At 43.2% G+C, this 17,830-nt stretch overlaps 1 protein-coding gene across 4 annotated transcripts in view; it reads left to right on the top strand.

Annotated features, from left to right (window-relative positions):
- The first annotated feature begins 319 nt into the window (after positions 1-319).
- The window catches only part of LOC139753802 (protein Wnt-9a-like), a 99,726-nt gene continuing 82,215 nt past the window's right edge, over positions 320-17,830 (top strand). For all 4 annotated transcript variants that reach the window (XR_011713777.1, XM_071670703.1, XM_071670682.1 and 1 more), the window contains exons 1-2: positions 320-439; positions 546-632. The gene's annotated coding sequence lies outside the window, so the exon portion shown is untranslated. The remainder of the gene's footprint in view (positions 440-545; positions 633-17,830) is intronic.

Here is a 17,830-nt window from a genome sequence, read left to right as displayed (position 1 = left end):
TGATTGTTCACACCTGCTTATCCATTTACGAGAGTTGTGTGACCGCAATGGACTGCATTCATTATATCAAGAAACTGGAAATAAAGAATAGTTTACTTGCTCCTGTACCGGCCTGCCATATCAAAGGATCATCGTAAAATCATCTGTCCCTCATGTCTAAATGCGAGCTCGCCGGCTGTTTGCATGTCCAGATAATAGATGGCGCTCACAGAAGCGGCTAAGAAGAAAACTCTAGGTGGCACCTCTTTTTTTTTTTTCCATAGGCCCAGCACTGATTCTGCTAACTACTTTCCAGTCTATTACATACTAAATCCTTCATCGGTTCTCTCGTTTCAAATTCTCTGTGTGTGGGCCACTCTGGCTGCTCCCCTTACCGTGGTCCTTTGCAAGTGTCTGCCTTAGGAACGCTAACTTCAGTGATTCCAGAGAGATATATTAGGTAAGAGACTGATGTCACTCTCTATAAAGTACTTATCGTCTGATGAAGGATATACCAGCGACGTGATTCCTGGAGTATATACCAAACAGCGTATTGTTCTTTGCAGTGTTGACGGTTGATACCCATAGAGGACAGTCATTTGGCAATTCCTGGACAGTACGGACGGACTGGAAGTGGCACCGAAGACTACAAGGTAAATAAGACTCGAGTATTATTGCATAGAGAGCTTTTCCGTACGTAGCTGGTCATGTATTAGATTTTACTTACCCATTGCGTAAATTAGCAAGTTTATTCAATAGCTTTCTATGCATGTTATAGATGCATCGTAGTGTTATCGTAGGACTGGTACTCTCTGAAAATTTCGCCAGTTGTTATTGGCGCCAGGGATGATTAGCCGATTGGCGCAGCGAAGGATCGTGACCACAGAGTACGTTAATACACCCGAGGGGTTAGTGTAACCCAGAGGAGGTGAGGTGCCCGGATGCATTTGTGGTGAATTCGTGCTAGTTATTGGTAGCATTACGGCTAGGTGGTGGTGTACGTTCAGAGTTGCACAGGGGGTCCGATGGTGACGACGCGAGGCAAGTGCAGTGCTGGTGATACAGGAATTCGAGTGGAAAATGGATCATGATCATTGGAGTCAGGTTAATGTAGTGCAAGGGTTGAAGGCAAGAAGGTAGAATAACGCATTGTTTGTTGCATTTGGGTAAACTAATATGTGTTTCATGTCGTTAGACACGTAATGTGCATGTATGCTGCGTTGATATATAGAAGTGGTGTGGAAACTGACGATGGGATACATTGACACACACACACACACACACACACAGTTAAACAGATCTTGCTGCACATAGTTTCCAGGTGCTGGTTGGATGTTTCATTGATTCGATGATCTGGCAATTGGTGATTGACATACGTCATATATTATTATTTCCAACACTGTCGAAGTTCTTACTGAGGAGAGCGTACATATCCAGCTGTTTACATGGGCAATGGGGGAAAGCAGTATGGATGGTAGCTCCTTATATCCGGGCTTTTAGCAAGAGCAGCGAGTCCATCTCCGGCCAGCATCCTGACTGACCCAAGGAGGCGAATATCATCAGATTCATCTCTCATCCTCCTAGGGAGGATCATGCCACCCTTCCCTCTACCTCCAGACATCTGCCTCTCCTCCTTTCTCCCCATCCCTCCCTGCAACTCCCGCTCACCCTTCCCCGTCTTCCAACTCTCCCTCCCTCCCTCGCTCATACGCCTCCTCCCTACCCTTCCTCCTCCTCTTTCATCCCCAATCGCTCTTCTTATCCTCCTCCTCCTCCTTTTCTCCCTCATCCTCCTCCTCCTTCCTCTCCTACTCCTCCTCCTTCCTCCTCCTCCTCCTCTCTGCATCCCAAGTCTTGCCACCGACCGCGTAGCCCAGAACTTTGTGCTAAAGGTTTTTTTTGTTCACCAGAAACTAAGAGGGTTTTCCATTTCCATTTTTAAGGGAAAGAAAACCCGCATGTCCAAAGTTAAAGGGGGCGTTATTTTCTTCTTTTTTTTTTTCTTTGCGAGTGGTGAGGTTAGGGATAGAGGGGAATGGCAGGAGGCTACGTAATGTATCAGGTCATCTCGAAATCGTTTTTAATTCATTTTTCTTCCGGTCTAACACATCTGTTTGAACTTCTGGAATAATTCCATGTCGTATTCTGTCACCGGGAGGGTTGTACCTCAGAGTCCCTGATGTGGCCACTCTCTCAGATGGGTACTCTATTTCATCTCTCTCTCTCTCTCTCTCTCTCTCTCTCTCTCTCTCTCTCTCTCTCTCTCTCTCTCTCTCTCTCATCTTGCTAGTTATCAATCTATCTGTCTATCTATCTGTATGTCTGTCTGTCTGTGTTTGTGCGTGTGTTTAGATACCTTATTTCAGAACTGTGCTTACTATATAATTCGTACAGACTTTTAAATACATTTTTCATCAGCATTTATCTGTGTATGTGTGTGTGTGTGTGTGTGTGTGTGTGTACTTGCAGAGGCAAATATACCTGAACACTTGGCCTTATCTAGATAAATACTTTTACTCAAAGTCGCTACTTTTGGTTTCGAAATTCAAAATTCATTTACTTATTCATGTATTTATATATCTATGTATATAAACCTCAGTCACACTGTTTCACAATATTTGCAGAATATCCAGTAAACTGTACGAAATATAAATCCTTTGCGTACATATAGCGTTACGTGTCTTTTTTGTTTATTTTGGTATTTTGCCACAACTTTATTTTAGGGAGGGAGTAAGATTGCTTTTCCATTCGAGTGAAATCATTATTTTGGAATATTTCTCATTCTCAGCAACGTATTTCATAGTGGGATACATTGTTCTTGTTTTTCTGAATATCTTATTTTTCCAGTTCTAGGAGTTTATCTGAGAACTCTTTTTAAGATTTGTTCCATAAGATAATTCTGTTGATTACGTTATCACGAGGACATTATTTTCTAATTTGGACTAGATACTTTCTCTTTAAATGTCATATAATCTTCGAGCAGTTATTATCTTTTCTTTGTTTCTTTTCTTTTCTTTTTTTACGGATGTTTCTTTGAGACGTTACCTACGGAAGCGATAATGATTTTGCTTTACTGCAACACAACACCGATAGTAGACCTACCAGCTCAGGTACTTGGCATGTATTACAGGAAACATCAGAGCCAACCTTGATGGCTGAGAGGAATTTGATCATGACTTGTGCAATGCCCAACCAAGCAATGCGTTACGAATGAGTAAATATGGATGCTTGGTTTTCTCTTATCTTGCTGGGCCTTAGAGTCCCTCCTGAAGGAGAGGAGCTGCGAAAGGTAGGGTCCTTCAGTAGGAGAGGATCTGTATTTCCGTAGGGTCTTCCTGTATAGGGAAGTCTGTGGATACCGGAGTTCTCCTGTGGCTGAGGAATGTTATGCAAAGTCATTCCTGAAGGGGAAGTGCTGTAAGTCTCAGACTTTCCATGTGGGAGAAAACTTCTGGTCCTTGTGTCCTCCCACAGGAGCAATACTGTGCCCCGAGTTCTCGGTTCAAGATTAACTCTAATATTCTTTTTTTTTTTTTCTCCTTGCATATACGAGGAGGTTTTGTGTTTATTTTGCTGTTCCTGTTGGGAAGAGTAGCGTGGGTCGTGAATTCTTCGAATGGAAGGAACTGTGCGATTTACGTTCTTCCTATGCAAAGGAATTTAGGCATTAGATATTTCTAAAGAAGATGCCGTGGTTTCCAGGGGTGATCTTGTGGAAGCAACTCTTCACTCTTGGTCCTTCTTGAGGCATTAAACTAAGGCCTTTTGGCCATTAATGATTTCTTTCAATACTTTTCGCCAAGTATTCAAATGGCGCTTTGTTTTTCGAATTTACTTTTAAGCAGAACTGAAAGGTTTTGTATCCTTGAAACCCAGTACGACCAGTTGGAGCTAGTTCTCCCAGTACTCCCCCTGTTTGTACACGAGAAGTGACAGCAGAAGCAACAGCGCGACCATAACTGATGTATTATCGTTCTGCATTACTGTAATGCCGCTTCCAGGGTGTTGAGGTGGGTCATTATTAGACCTTTGGACCATCAATGAAAGGCGATATATATATATATATATATATATATATATATATATATATATATATATATATATTCAAACATCTTGTTTGAATGTTCTCTCTTTCTCGCCTTAACTGCGGGGTAGGGCCTGGAACAAACGAAGCTACGGCACTCAGCTTATATCTACTATCTAGACGTGATGTATAATGCACCGAAACTTACTGAGCCCTTCTGTCCACAGCCAGGACCCAAAGACCTTGCCGTGGTTTGCCCTGGCCACTTCCTATTCCATGGTGAACCCCACTGACAGCGTGTCACTACCTCAGTAGCACATCGCTACAGTTTGCTCTATCCCATGCACGCCTCGCACCCTCCTGCATGTTCATGCACCGGTTACCCGACCATTTTATCCTCTGTCTTCCCTTCGTCTCAATTCCCTCGCCTTCTGACACATGTACCCTCAAGTCTTATGCCTTACGTGAAGACCAGCAAGATAGCTCTTGGATCTCAGTCAGTTCTGGTCCTACATTTACCGACCTAAAGCTTATGAAAGATTTGGTTAATTTGATGGGGAAATTTTACAGATGATTTTTACCTTCATTTTCCGCCTCTCTTTTGCTAAATGATTATATTTATCTTCCTCAGCCTTTATAGTTCTGATAATATTTTGTGTACTCTCTCTCTCTCTCTCTCTCTCTCTCTCTCTCTGCTTTCCTATCCTTTTCTTGTACTGATTCTAAGGGCACCATCTTTTTCAAGAGTGTTAAGGCCAGACCATCTCGCTTGGACCTTGGTCTGTGTGGTGTGTGCATCTTGTGTGTAACTCGATGTAACTCTTGTCTCTCACTCTCTTTCTCGCCACGAGCCCCCCATACCATCTGCTTAACTCTCTCTCTCTCTCTCTCTCTCTCTCTCTCTCTCTCTCTCTCTCTCTCTCTTCTCTCTCTCTCTCCCCCCGAGTTAAATGGCATCTCGGTAATTTCATATTTGGAGACTCCCCCCCCACCCCTACCTCCAACCTCTCTAGGAGAGGGAGGAGGTGCCGTTCTGATCTCCAGATGATCTCCCGTAAAGCCTTTCTTCCCTCCCCACCTCCTCACTCCACACCTCACCTTACCATCCAACGACTCATCTCCAAGATGATGTACTCTCTCGGCCTTCTGTTCTGGATGTACTTTTACCAAACGTCCTCCCACTCTTTCTTTCTTTTTTTGTCCCAACACAAAACCCTCTTTTCTTCCGAATCATACAGTCATACAGGCGAGTTTTACCCTAGCTTTCTGATGGAGGGAGAGTATTTGACCCTCTTCCCTACTCAACCAACCCCCTAACCCACCCACCCACACACACACACACACACACACACATTTTTCTGAACTTTCACCTTTACCCCCCCCCCCCCCCCGACCGAGGTAGTGTGCCTCCGTAGTGATCCACTCTCATCCTGGCCGTATACTACACCCCTTTTATGATCCCATTCGCCTTGATCCCCCACCTGATCCGCGGCTCAGCAGGTCGATAGCGTCGTAAGAAAGGGCTGGGGACGTGGATCGAATCAGCGAGCAGTACGCTGACGGTCATTTTAAAAGGGTGTAACTTATGTGTGTGTGTGTGTGTGTGTGTGTGTGTGTGTGTGTATGTGTGTGTGTGTGAACGCCTTGGTGTTACCAGACTGCTCCCAGAGGTGTAACACCTCTTTTCTTCGCTTATGGCCAGCAGGGATGATACTGACAGACGTGTGTATGCGCGTATGTGTAATTACCGTTTCTTTACCGGACGGTGAGGGAGTTTTACACTCGCGCGGCCCCGTGTGTGTGTGTGTGTGTGTGTGTGTGTGTGTGTGTGTGTGTGTATGTTATAATGATCGTGTACTAAAGAGTTTTATATCAAGACGGTATATTATTCAAACGGGAACGCGCAGATATAACACTGAACTATATATATATATATATATATATATATATATATATATATATATATATATATATATATATATATATATATAAATATATATATATTACACTGAAACGTATTTTACTCTGTGCTATAAGGAAACGCAAGATGGTATGGTACAAGGTCATATAATGTTATTACGCCCACAGTTGTATCATACTAAGTGACCACGATGTATACTCCCTTCTTTCTAATGCTTCTGTAAATGATTTAGTCGTCCATTATATGTACGAACCAATGACGTAAGACATGAATGGATCTATGATTGGGAAACGTACTGTAGCACTGGTTCTGCAATGGGGGAACCATAACATTGACCTGGTGCCAGAGCTGGGCATTGCAAAGCACCACTGGTGTTATCACCTGGAAACACAGCACACACTGGTTCTGTTTGGTGTTCAACTTTGAACCAATGACTGGTTCTACACTGAGAAAATGGAGTACTCTGGTGGTTCTATTTGTGTTAAGCTTTTGATAACTCACTAGCTCTACGCTGAAAAGTGTGGTTCACTGGTTATATTGGTGATATACTTCATAATAGATCACTGGTTCTACACGGTAAAAAAGTATTACATTGGTTCTATTGATGGTAAACTAAACACATCGCTGGTTCTACACTGAGGGATAATGTTCCTCGTACATCAAGAAAACGCCGTATTGCCATTAAATAGATAGCTCGGGAGACAGTTTAATACCACCCCCTCAAAATGACCGTAGGAAGGCGCCGTTCTCTAGTGAGAGTTAAAATCCCAGTGCTTTCGAAACGTTTTTTAGAAGTCCTCAAGTACATGTTTAAATGCCTCGTGCGTGGCGGCGATTAAAGTTCTTGGTCGCCGCACAAGACGTGTTGGAGCTTTAAATGACCCAGGCAGACAGGGGTTGTTTGACCGTCTCGGCCGCTGGGGGTTTAAATATCTCTGGCTCACCGCCGGCCTTATTGCTCTCGCTGGAGATGAATTTAAATATCTTGTATCAGCGAGTGTAAATGCCAGACGCGTATATTTAAAGGCCCCCGCGTGTCTCGCATGAAGCATTTACATCGGCACTCGAGGATTTTCCCTTTGTGTTTTTTTTTTTTTTTTTGAACGTTCCGGACTCGCTGGAGTTTAAATATTTCAGGATCACTGCCATGCCCCGGCAGCTGTGAAGCTTTTAAAGTTTGCTCTCGAGAAATTCTACATCTGACGAGGAGGAAGCGTTTAAACGGGCGTCCAAGGAGTTTTAAAACGTGTGCAGGTTTGAGGCAAGTTGGATCAGGCGTGTAACTAGCTGTCCGCGAGTTGAGTATATGGTATGATGAATGAATGAATGAGTAGATTGGTGAATGAATGAGAGTGAATGAAAAAAGCGATTATTATGGACGAATTTTGATGCCACAGTCCTTGTAGTACAGCATATATTCCATGGCAAGAAGGAATCTCTCTCTCTCTCTCTCTCTCTCTCTCTCTCTCTCTCTCTCTCTCTCCCCTCTAGCTTAAAAACCGTAGCTGGGGAAGTTGCCCCGTCACAACAGATACCACACTCGCACCGAGGTACAGATACCGTGGTCTGTGTACAGGCAAAGTTTGCCCAGCAATTTATGGGAGATGAGATGACGGGATGTGTTTGCATGCTCTCCGTTTGAAATGCTGCAGGTTGTATGTGGAAGGAAGAAAAACCCGTGTACAGGAGAGGGATCTCCACAGTGGTGAGGTGCGGGGGATTGTAAGATAAGATAAGACCGAACTTGTAAATATGTTTTTTTTTTTCTTTTACTTGTGTAGCAATGGCAAGACTTGGAACATAGTACTGGTTGGGTGAGATTAGGCAAGTGAAAGCTATCTGTATTATTTTTCTATATACCATGAAGGTAGTAGCAGTAAGAGGACACACGAGAGGAAAATGTTGACGGTAGCACAAAGTGCGGCCAGGGGTTATGCTGAAGTTTGAAACTGGTAAATAAACTCGTCCTGTTCTCGAGAAATAATTAATAATACGTTTATGATTAATTCTAGTGCTGCGAGGTTAAAGTTAACAAGATCATTGTGAGATCAGAATTTATGAAAGGAACATAGAGTTACTCTTGAACTAGGTAAGTGGAGGCTAGTTTTGAGAGAGGTTTCATAATTTGGCAAAAGAGAGAAGGTAGGGACGAGAACAGACAGACCTCCTGGGGACTTCATTGTTGTCAGAAAAATAGTCTTAATGTAATCCATTAAGAACTAAGGATGTTATGTTTACTCAGACGTGAGGAAGAGGACGTCAGAGAAGGAAGAAGGCTAATTGAAGGGATCTTTGCGTAAGACTACACCGTGACGTCACACATTTGAAGGAAGATATTATTTTTGAGTGTGAAGACAGAGCTGATTGTGACAGATGGACCGACCCCAAAACACGACGGTGTGAATATATTCTTTTTCTATGACTTTCTTGGCGATGACGTTCTCTTTGTGATTGTTTACATGGGTATGTTGGTCTGGAGATGGATGGAGATGCTGGATTTACACATCCTAGGAATACGATGCATAGTAGCAACTGCCGGTATTACATGGACAAAGTAACTATAGACTTCTAAAGTCTCTAACGCCCCAAAAAAACGATGGAGGACGAGTCTTGGACACGTATCTCTTAAAGCTACAGGAGTGTACTGCATTGTGCATTTTAAAGAAAGGTTCCAGATAGAAAAGATAGAAAAAAAAGGAGGTTCCAGCTAATGAATAGAAAAAAAAGGGGTGGAGATCTAAGTTGTGGAGACTGTTGGACTGAAAATGGGTAGGCTGGACTTGAAGACGGTTAGCTATCATTCCTATACTTGCCTTTTCTTCTCCTGTAGTTCGTCTCTAATTCAAGGCTTTAGGTATGGAATCCTGAAAAAATTCTATGAGACATTTACGCACGAAGTCACTGGAGTAGTTAGGGGATGGCTAGAAGCAAAGGAGAGGAAATCAAAGTATTCTGCAACATCAGGAGCTTCGGCTCTTTCGGAAGCGGCCAGTATGGAAACACTGGCTGGCAGTGAAAGGCTACGAAGGCTTCTTTCTCGACAAGGGAAAGTCTTCACGTGGCACATGCTGAGGAGGTTTATGTGGAGGAAACCTTTACGAAAGTGGAGAATTCTCCACTTCTTTATATATTTCCATGATATAACTTTTCTTGTCACCTGTCAAGCGGGCCTTCACCCACAGAGACAGCAGCTCCTCGTAACATTTCATCGCTTCTCATCTCAGCTATACATATCTCTCTATGATATATATATATATATAATATTCATCCCGGCAGGAGTTTTGATCAAGACTGGCGGTGGGATTTGGGACTGGCCAAACAGATGATGACTGCCCCATTGTTTACTGACATCTGACTTTCAATCCACGTTTGTGACACTTCTTATTTGTCATATGTAGCAGTAGCGTCTGCGTCATGTGGCTGGCTCACTTCCCCCCAACCCTGTTTACTGGGTGCAGACGATGAGAAGGACAGCCAGAAAGATATTATTATCCCTGTAGATTGACCAGTCATGCAGAGGGGGTTAGGATAGAATGGATGGTCATGCACATGGTTCAGAAATGCGTGAAGAAGTCATGATTTGTCCACGCATATAAAGTATTGCTAAAAAGTACTAAGAGAAGACTGCTAGTGCTTGTATGTTTATTTCAGTCAGTTTTATCATATATGACGTTGAAGTATGTATCCCGCTACCTACATGACCATTTCTCTAAATGGTTTAAAGACGGTTTATAACATAGTGAAGAAGCCATTAATAATGTACTTTACCAACCACGCAGACCGTTTACATCATCATCTCTCGCCACTCGGGTCATTGCATCATCACCCTCACTGTTCATGCCATCTCTATCATCACTCATCACCATTTCGGCCGCATACATCATCACCCATCACCACTTAGGTCATCTACATCATCACCTATCACCACTCAGGCCATTAGTATCATCACCCATCACCACTCAGGCCATTAGTATCATCACCCATCACCACTCAGGCCATTAGTATCATCACCCATCACCACTCAGGCCATTAGTATCATCACCCATCACCACTCGGGACACTACCAGTCTCACCCACTACTCGAGTCTTGCACATCATCACCCACCCATTCCAGGCACTGAGGTGTCAGGTTAACCCCACTGGAGTGGGATCAAATCTCTTGATTTCCCCCAAACCCACCAGGTTTCGGTGTCCTGTTGTGATCCTTTTACCGTGACTCTGCTTCCAGACGACCCCTAAGGAGGAAAGGCTGGCTCCTACGACGCTGTACCCTTCTTCCAGAAGTGCGTATGTCTGATGGTCTTTAGTACTGTACTTAATAAAAGGCGTATAAGTCTGCGTATGTACTCATGTTAACAAGGGGTTATCGTCCGTAATGTTTGATAGCCACATTTTTCTTTCCCCCCCCCCCCCCCCCCACGTTTCCGAGGTTTTATTGGTATCAGAGAGAACGAGATATAGTCAGTATGGTTACTGGATGTTTTAGTATTCCAGAAGTGATACAACAAATTAACCGAAGCCTCAGTTTAAAAAGCCTTTGACCTTCATTAATTTTTGCCCGTTTTTTTTTTTCGATGTGATACGACTGTAACGTGAGAGAGAGAGAAAAAAAATAGATACATTGGTTGTGCGCACCGAAAATACAAAAAAGTGTATCATTCAAGTATTGTTTTATGTGGAATGTCATAAAAAGATAACGTAAAGTTGATATCCTGCCCGAATGTTGTGTTGGCGGACGAATTCGTCCACCGTTGGTCACTGTGTCACAAAAGGATGATTATTGCCTTTTCACTGTAGTTCGTCACTGTATGATTGCAGTGTCCCATAACGTGTCGTGTCAGTGATGGATTGTTGTTGGGGCTATTGCTGAAAGATTACTCTACTCCACCCTCCCCACCCTCAGTTGCTGCATCGTTATATGATTATCCCGTCGTACCGCAATGGTGCGGCGATGGTAAATGATTATTCTCCTTCTGTGTGTTACGTCAGTGATGATTGATCGTTGTCCCATAGCGTGCTTTTATTATTTTCCCATAGCTTGGTGTAGCAGTGATGGATTATCGTCAATGATCATTAGACACGATGGTACGCCTTAACCAAGGGTCGTCTCGTCTTGCTCAATGGGATTTAAGATTAACGTGCATGACACGCTGGACCTCAGCTACGACATTGCTCGAAGTCGTGAAGTAAGTAAGGCAAAGAAAATCCTGATGGAACGGGATGAATCCGTTCTTTTATACCTATGTACGATTGTTCGCTCACACATGCAGCTTCAGGATTATAAAACTTCGTCTTTCCCTCAACAGCAGCAGCAGAAGAGAGGACTTCTCTCACGTAAGGCTCATAACTTTGCATCAGGTTACTAAAGACACCTTCCTAATGGAGACGTGACACAAGCAGATTTCCTAGGATCAGGTGCCCACAGCTCTTCCTGCTGCAAGCGCTGTGACCCAGGTCACTTCTGCTGGAGACATGGTACGAGCTAATTTCTCTGGATCGAGTGCTGCCCGAATACCTGCTTGCTGCAGGCGCCACAATTTCATGTTTCTTGAACGAATGCCCGAAGACCTCCCTGAAGACGTGGCACAAGGTTTTTGTTACTGGTTCCTTATAATCTTGCTAGGAGCGTTTCATGAGTTCGTATCTAGAATGAGTTCCAGAAGACCTTCCTGCTACAGGTGAAGCATGAGTTCATGTCTCTGAATCGCACGGCGGCGTTCTATGTCGACTACTATTACATGTGATGAAGACCCTCTCCTGATGGGAAGACCTTAAGATTTTCCCCTGTGAAGTGTAAGCAGGAAAAAGACATTTTTCTTTTTAACTCGTAACTAAAGTTGTCTGCGAACTGAGACCTATCTCAAGATACCGCTAGGTGCCATGACGACGCCTGGCACCTGCACCCCTAGAATGATGGAATGAAGCTTCAACAAGAGGCAGACACCGTAACAACCCCGTCTTGTATAAACTCAGACACATGAAGTCTTCTCTTCATAGACAGACAAGAAAATAGATATGAGAAACCTGCTAGATTAGTTCTCATGGTCATTTTCATGCCACGCTTCTGTTAGCCTGGAGGCAGCGACTACATTTGCATCTACTCAGCCTGATGAGGACTACACTTTGTTATAGATGGTGAGGGAGTCTGAGGTGCGTTGAGAACAACGTGAATTTATAATATCTTGATTATTTCACTCGCCCCTTCCCACTTTCAAGAGGGAGTGCCCCCAACATCCCACCCCGTGGAAGGAATGGTTGCTCCTTTGAACCATTCTCTTCACCCATCTCAAGTGAGAGGAGTAATCCCTCCCTGGAAAGCCAAAATACACCTACATCAAAAGGCTAAATATGCTTCAGGCGAGAACATAAGATCGCTCTCACAAAGCTGGGTGATCGACCCCTGACCAGGCTATTAGATCGATCCCCCCACCACACATGCTGGAAGATCGACCCGCTGAACTGAAAGATTCCCCCCCCCCCCCACAAATATGGAAGATCACACCCCTCACCACACAAGAGGATGACCTACCCCCTTTCCCGTGAACAAACGGGGAGACAGCCCTAATCTCCCTTCTCCCAACTTGACTAATTGGTTCCTTGCGGAATGACTGACGAAACCTTGTGTGCAGATGAGAAATTTCCAATGACCGATCGAGAACCTCTGGAAAATTAATCAAGTGCCTGGCACCGTGAGCCTGAAGTCATTCCAGGCGAAGAAAATTGTGGAGAAACCGGTTTGGCCTCGCGAAATGAAAGAGCGAGCCGATGCCTTTGTCCAGGTCTCTCTGAAGTCCAAAGATTTTTCTTTTTTATCGTACTTCAAAGATTATATATATATATATATATATATATATATATATATATATATATATATATATATATATATATATATATATATTATATATATTCCTATGAGTCCACGTGAAATGAAACACGATAAGTTCCCAAGTGCACTTTCTTGAAATAATCACATCATCACTGGAGATACGAGAGAGAAATATAACAGTTAGTTGATATACAACGAAGAGACGAAGCTAGGACGCCTTTCGGTAAAGGTTCCAGGTACAGTGCTTATGATTATTCACACACACACACATATATGTATGTATATATATATATATATATATTATAGAGTAGAGGTTATAAATTTCCAAATCGCCAGTGACCATAAGTCTCTATGTTCGGGCACAAACTACATATTGCATATTTCAGCGCGTTGCATATGTATGCGGATACTCGTCCAGGAGCTTAAACGCAGTTGGTCTACGCCATGGGCTGGGCCATGCCGATGTACGCCTGACTGAGCCACGAATACACGTAACAACGCTTGGGACATCGACCGGCGCACGGAAGAGCTCCTCTCCCTCTGTCTCCCCCATGACTGAGGCTGGAGGAAGTCATTTATATCCCCACACACCGTCAGCGAGGCCGAGCTTTCCTCCCAAGAGCTGAGGAAGTCATTTGGAGCCTGGCGCACAGCTGAAGCTCCACCGTTGGGCAGATGAAGGACACTGAGGGGCGTGAGATAGGGGTGATCTGCGAGCGAGAGACAGTGTACAGGATACACTTTCATCAGATGGCCCCCATAATAGGTTTTTCTTCCATCTTAAGGATTAGCAGTAGGATTAGAAATCACGAAAACGAAACTCAAGGGATGTTATAGTATTAAAGTTTCCTCCAGCGACGAAGACATATTACAAATGTCTTTGAAGCTGAGAGAGAAAGAGAGTAACAAATATCACCGTAAACGCGAAGTGATCCTTCGATTCGCCAGGGATTTTGGTCGTCGGGCTTTGGTCAGCTCCCGCTTACTTCTCCGAGCGCAAAGAGGAGGGTAACTCGGGTTCAGCTGAGGGCCACTCACGTACAGATGTGGAGCCCCTCAAGCACACGACTTTGTCACTCGCACATCTTCACTAGCATCGTCGCCTAAGGCTGTTCTTTGGCGAGAAAGTTGATCACTTTTGCTGGTGATCTATCCTTAGACACATAGTCACGACAGTTGACTGACAGACGAACAGCAGGGAGACAGAGGGGTAAACAGACAGACAGATAGACGATGATGGTAATAGCCCATCATGCAAATTAGTCCAGAGGTGAAAATTAGATTTATTACTAGTGTTGTCCCGATTAATATCTACTCGTGTCGTTGCGTTTCGGTACACATACACACACACACACACACACACACACACACACACACACACACACTACAACTCTTGCTACATTAGACACTGATTTATGTCGAAAATCATGTTTACACTGAGCTGAAACTCAATGTAGTAAGGTTGTTCGAGTTACAGCTAAACTCCGGATAATAGAAAAGATACTCTAAAAGTCTACTCCAAAATTTCCCATACAGTGAAGACTCGAAGAGCAATAATAGTAACTCTGATTTGGAAGAAACGAAATTTTATCTCTTTGGAATTTCATGTCCGCCATCCATAACTTGAGTCGTGCCTATTTTATAGTAAGGGAGACTGAGAAACTGCAGTGAACAGTAGACCACCATGCCTGACGTAGCACCTGCTGTCTTCATAAAGGATCTCTTAACTGAAGGCGTCGAAAGTCTGATGCGCATAATGAGGCAAGTTTCAACTTTCTAACTCGAAATTAAAATTCCAGCCGCATCTGATGGACAGGATGAGCCTCGATCGTTCAGGGAAATTGGCTCCACAATCTGCCATACATCGACTATATCAAAGAGTTAGAATGAATATCCTTCGTGATAGTATCTTTGCATTAGTGATGGTAATTGGAATCCTCTGTACCGTATTATAAAGGGAAGAGCGTACACCCGAGTCACTGGTACAGGAGTGAATAGAGTAATTGGTCGTAAGATCAATGACTTGATAATGTAGTGGCGCTATATCAGGAAAAACAAATGCGTGTAAAGTGTTGCAAAAGGAATGTTGAGGCAGAATCACGTACAAATATATCTGACCTTCCTCTCATCGGAGTGAGACTGGAAACCATTTATTGTTTCCATTACTCATTGATGATCAAAATGATGGAATCAAATATATCTGGCTTAGGGAAGACACGTATGATAAAGGTTGTTGTCCTTCACTCAGCTCAACAAAATGGAACACGCAACCACCATTTTAAGCTGCATCTACCACGACTACAGAACTTGTGCTCAACACCCAAACTGGATTAAAACTGGGACATTACATTACAGTTAGAAAATGCAGGACAGTTTCATACTCTTCGTTTTCTCTTCCTCTGAACTATACAGTAAAAGGATTTGATACGCCAGGCAGTAGACCAGAGGCCTGCTGGTGTCACTCTAACAACAGACTGAAATATGGATTGCTGAAAAACACCACAAAGAAGAACCACCAGTGGTCTAGTGCATTCAGAGTCAGTAGTGTAGGTGATCAGGGTGTGTGAGGTAGGGAGCCCCCGAATTCTTACAACTCTGAGCAAATAGTAATAATCACACGATTAACGTTTAAACGGCCATTTATGAGCACCTGAAGCAGGCAATTTCATCTACTAAATGTCTTTTTTTTTTTTTCAAATCGATATCCTCATTGTCTTTCATAAATTAGTCATTAGATAAGATTTTGTCGCTTTTGTTCATGTACAGGACGACGTGTTATCTGTGTAATCTTGGAGGCAACTCGTCCTTACATACTGAATATTATACAAGGACGAAATATTCATATGTTAAGGTTCACATCACTCTCGACGTTATCATACTGCGGGTGATCGACGTCCGATCGACTAGAGACGTTCCAGCGCGTGATTCTGATGAAGAGACCGCGACACCAATGAGATAACGGGATATGAAGAGGGTGGATGAGGGTGCTAAAGGGACATTTATAGGGTTAAGATGATAGGGAGTTAAGATGATGGGGTATGACATGTAAAGGGTTGTTATAATGAAGAATGGGTAGGTGTAGTCGTAATACATGTAGAGGCTGGATATGGATCAAATGTCAATATGGGGGTAAGAAATGTGGTGAATTGATCAGGTATGGGTGTCGGCGGGAGTGGAGGAAGAAAACGTTGGTGGTAGGTACGTATGTTTGGGCACAGATGCACTCGAGACCAGGACGTGTTTGGGAGGAGGAAGAGGAGGGAGGGAGGAAGAGAGAGGGAGGCGTAGTGTGGGTTACTGATATAGGGCACTTCAACTCAAGCTACACATATTCTGATCTGCTGTCATTACTGTCCCTAATATATATATATATATATATATATATATATATATATATATATATATATATATATATATATATATATATATATATATATTGGAAAGGATCACAATTTTGCGCGTGATCAAGATATTCCTATGAGTCCACGGGGAAAATGAAGCACGAAAAGTTCCCAAGTGCACTTTCGTGTAATAATCACATCATCAGGGGAGACACAGATGGCGTCCTAGCTTCGTCTCTTCGATGTATATCAACTGACTGTTATATTTCTCTCTTGTGTCTCCCCTAATGATGTGATTATTACACGAAAGTGCACTTGGGAACTTTTCGTGCTTCATTTTCCTCGTGGACTCATAGGAATATATATATATATATATATATATATATATATATATATATATATATATATATATATATATATATATATGTAAAGACGATTTATATTTCTTAATACATTAAAAAGATTTAATCTATTCGGTGAAAATGAGAAATGACTTCATATTCAGGTAACGAAATTTTGTGTACATTTCACCAGTATTGACGACAGCGTCATCCAGTGCAGCAGCCTTTCTCAAGACCTTATTTCTTTTATTATCAAATTTCCATTTTGCCGATATCCAACCCGGAATTTTATATATAAATTTCCTCTGTGTTTGTTTGGACCATTTTTTGGGACAGTTATGTGGCGGGGACACCCTTCCCATCACAAATATTTTCCATTCTCACACACGTGCAACATTAAGCATTACCATATCGAACGAAGTGTTATGGTTTGGGATGGCCAGTGGCTCGGGCATTTACGAAGCCTTTCGATATTTCCACACGCATGTCCGATTCGGCACCGGACATTTCGAATTACGGAGGTATGGGTTCTGAAACCAACTTTACGATAATACACATCAGTAGTGCGATGGTGCGATGGATGTGCCAGATTTTGTTGTTTGGTAAACACGAAGGGGGGAACGTATCACTGATTCAACGGAACAGTGTCGCTTATCCGGGTAGGGTATGCTGTGGCCACCACTCTGGCTAGACTGCTAAACAGGAAGGGATAGAAAGAGTTCGATTGGCTATTTAAGGAAAGGGAAAGAAATGTTTATATATAAAGTCGACTGATCCTTGATGACGCCAGTAGTCGTATAACGTCTGTGGAATGTACCGTTCTCTCGGCTCCCCCCAGGCCGAGTCAAGGGCAGAGAAGAAGCCGAAGTAATATGTGCGTAACAAAGAGAGAGAGAGAGAGAGAGAGAGAGAGAGAGAGAGAGAGAGAGAGAGAGAGAGAGGTGGGGGGGAAGATGGGTAGTCTTCAGGGGAGTAATTGATGAGATGGTTGAGAAAATGGGAAACATAATATACCCGAGTAAAAAAGAAAATAAGTATCTGGCCGGATGATGATGATGGTGATGATGCTAATGAAGATGATGATGAGTTATAGATGCGATGAAGGGTATATGAGGGGAGTGAGCAGGAAGGGGAAATGCGATGAAAATGAGGGAAAAACAGTTGATGAGTTAGACGAGAGAAACATGGTGAAGGGGGAAAACTGGATGTGAGTATTGTATATACTCAATTAGTGACTGCGAGTCCCCCCCCCCCACCTCTCTCTCTCTCTCTCTCTCTCTCTCTCTCTCTCTCTCTCTCTCTCTCTCTCTCTCTCTCTCTCTCTCGTTTAGGTCGTAGAGGTACGTAGCGTCGACTCCTCTCCTTGGCCCTGGGTTTGCTGTCTCTGTTCTTTTTCTT

Source organism: Panulirus ornatus, chromosome 2 (assembly GCF_036320965.1).
Source record: "Panulirus ornatus isolate Po-2019 chromosome 2, ASM3632096v1, whole genome shotgun sequence".
Taxonomy (NCBI): domain Eukaryota; kingdom Metazoa; phylum Arthropoda; class Malacostraca; order Decapoda; family Palinuridae; genus Panulirus; species Panulirus ornatus.
This window is presented reverse-complemented; position numbering and strand designations above follow the sequence as displayed.